The following is a 2,811-nucleotide window of genomic DNA, read 5'->3' on the forward strand; positions in this document are numbered from 1 at the left end:
ATAAATTTGTTCTCACTTAGTATTCATAGAGAAAACGAGACCACTCCCGTAGCTTGCTTAATTTAAAATCTAAGACAAGATAAAATTCCTGAAAAGAAATATTTCAAGTTAGAGCGTTGTTGTTTTTTTAATTCTTAAGAATTATACGTTGTCCACAATTAAATCGTTTACACATTTAACATAGTTTAAGTGAAATGCTATTTAAAAGTCCCAAGAAAATTCACAAATCTATATCATCAGTTACAAGTTTTGAGTTTTGAGTTATGGACACGGAGAATATTGAAAGTGCCATGGACTGCCAAAAGAACCAATAGATCCGTTTTGAAAGAAGTGCAGCCAGAGTGATCCGTGGAGGCCAGGATGGCCAAACTTCGTCTCTCATATTTCAGACATATTGTCAGGAGGGACCAGTCGCTGGAGAAGGATATCATGTTTGGTAAAGTGTAGGGTCAGAGAAAAAGAGGAAGACCCCCCAACGAGATGCCTTGGCCAAGTGGCAGCATTGATAGACTCAAGCGAGGCAACAGTGGTGAGGCTGGCCCAGGACGGGCAGTATTTCGTTCTGCTAGGCATAAGGTCGCTATGAGTCAGTACCGACTTGATGGCATGTCAACAACAACAACATACCATCAGAGCTTCCAACGATCAGAGATTTACCTTCCTACCTTATTATCAATATATCATGGTGAGGACAGGTGAACTTGCATGAACACTTTTAGGGATTAAAAGTAGTAAAAGGCTTTCTGTTATTTTACATTTTTTTCCAATTAATGTATCGCCACGCTCGTGGGTAGGAGTTGCGCATGCGTGGGGGGGGGGGGGGAGAGAGAGACACCACCCGCCCACCCCCGCACCAATGTGCGGCCTCCTTCTGAACTGTCAGTGGGCGACTGGTTCTGAGAGCTTTCATGAAATAAAGTTCACAAAGCACCCAGCGCTGTAGCCGCACTTCACAGAGTAGGAAGGTAATAAGTGAATGATACCTAAAGTTCTGAAAGCGCCTCCCAAGCCGCCCTCCAGATCTATATCCCATTTGAGCGCAGCAAGGAAGGGATCATTGTTGAGAAGAGTGGGAGGTGTCTGCTTTGGGCAGGAGCACGGCCTCACGGCCCCTTTGTCTACAAGCATCTCCCGTTTTCCCTCCTATTCCACTGGAGGAAGATAGGAGGGTGTTGCCACTCTAGGAAACGCCACGAGAGACGCTTCTCGCACTGGGTTGGCGATAAAGAAAGTAGAGGAAATGCAGAAAATTTCGGGAGCGCAGGCCCGTAGCACCGAACAGAAAAGTTAGCCGTTTCACGTTGCTCTCATAGACCTCTAAGAGACAAGCGGGCGGGAAGAAACAGGGTCAGGTGCCGAAAGCCGGGCAAGGCAGTGATTTTCGGAACTCAGCAAGGGAGAGGCTTCTAAGATCTGACAGTTCCTCTTCTCATGGGGGTTTTATCATTTATTCGCGTTCCCAGTATGAGACTTAGCCTCCGCCGACTTTCACTCAACGCAGTGCACGGCGGTTGCAGGCTCCACCTATCCGGCGCCAGGCGCGCGCAGTGGTTAATATACTAAAGCGTCTCTGCCTCCCCTGTCTCCCCGTGGCAGCGATGGCCGAGTGGTTAAGGCGTTGGACTTGAAATCCAATGGGGTCTCCCCGCGCAGGTTCGAACCCTGCTCGCTGCGGAAGCGGGTGCTTCGTTTTTGTTTTTTTGTTTTTAAACAGACTTCACCACAAGGTAATATGTATTCTATTGCAGCTGTCAGCTAAGCGGCGAGCCTATGCAGTTGATTACAAGTTTCTCCAGTGAAAATATATGTGAATCAATACTGCCATCGAGGAAGTCATCCTCGGTCCCAAGGGACAGGCTAACGAGTTTAAATCATGGTACTCAGCGTTAAGACGAAGTATGTAAAATAAAAATTAAATTAATATTAGTACAAATATTGGTAGCATTTTTCAAAATTTCACAGCCTAAACACAAGGTTCTTTCACTGAAGCTGGTGGTAAGGCTAATAGGCTATTTCTCCTTCCGGAATCCCCACTATATACAAAAGTGCTATGAAATGAGAGATAATAAAAATGCGAAACTACTACCAACGTTTTAAAAAGCTCTACTTGGAAAGTGTGATGCATTCAAATCATGAAACATCATTGGCTTTCTGAGATAAAGCCACGAAAGTGTATTTTCGCTTTCTACTGAAGCTTGTCCTCCTGCACGCCTGTGGTCCTGCGACTCCTGCAGAAATCCAGAATTCCCTTGAGTTGACTGGTAACATTTTGGGGGCTCTGCCAGGATTCTTTCTGTTGGGGTGAGTATTTGGATATTGGGGTCGCGACTCGTTCTCTCTGTGCACCTTGCATGTGTCCCTCTTTGTCCCTTGTTTTGCGTCTCACACTGGACCAGTTCCCACTATAGGCACAGAGATATGAGTGCGTTTGGACCGAAGACAGGAATTTTGAGTGGAAGCTCCAGGTTCCCTGCTCTCTTGGTAGTCGTTGATGTCCGGGACCTTGAAGTATAGTCTGGATCAGCCGTCAAAACAGAGACACAGGAGAGGCGCCTGAGGTTCATTTGGGTCCCAAGAGAAGAGTAGAAAATGGCTAGACAATCGTGAGACTTTAGAGCCGGAAGAATGTCTGAGGACAAGTCAAGGCCCAGATTACCCGAGCCCGGATCTTCTGGGAGAGAGGACCGAGACACGTAAGAAGAAAGCGACCCTTGTTGGCCCATGTGAGCTCAGCAATAAGGAAGCCAAATCCCCACATCTTCAGAGTGGGACAAGGTCTCTTTATCAGAGCTTCTCTATTCAATGTGCTTT

The 2,811-nt window shown here is 46.5% G+C and overlaps 1 non-coding gene across 1 annotated transcript; it reads left to right on the forward strand.

Moving 5' to 3' along the window:
• Window positions 1-1,592: 1,592 nt before the first annotated feature.
• TRNAS-UGA lies at window positions 1,593-1,674 on the forward strand. The gene has a single exon. It is a non-coding gene; the product is annotated as a tRNA-Ser (tRNA).
• Window positions 1,675-2,811: the final 1,137 nt, after the last annotated feature.

This window comes from Chrysochloris asiatica, unplaced genomic scaffold, assembly GCF_000296735.1.
Source record: "Chrysochloris asiatica unplaced genomic scaffold, ChrAsi1.0 scaffold00020, whole genome shotgun sequence".
Classification (NCBI taxonomy): Eukaryota; Metazoa; Chordata; class Mammalia; order Afrosoricida; family Chrysochloridae; genus Chrysochloris; species Chrysochloris asiatica.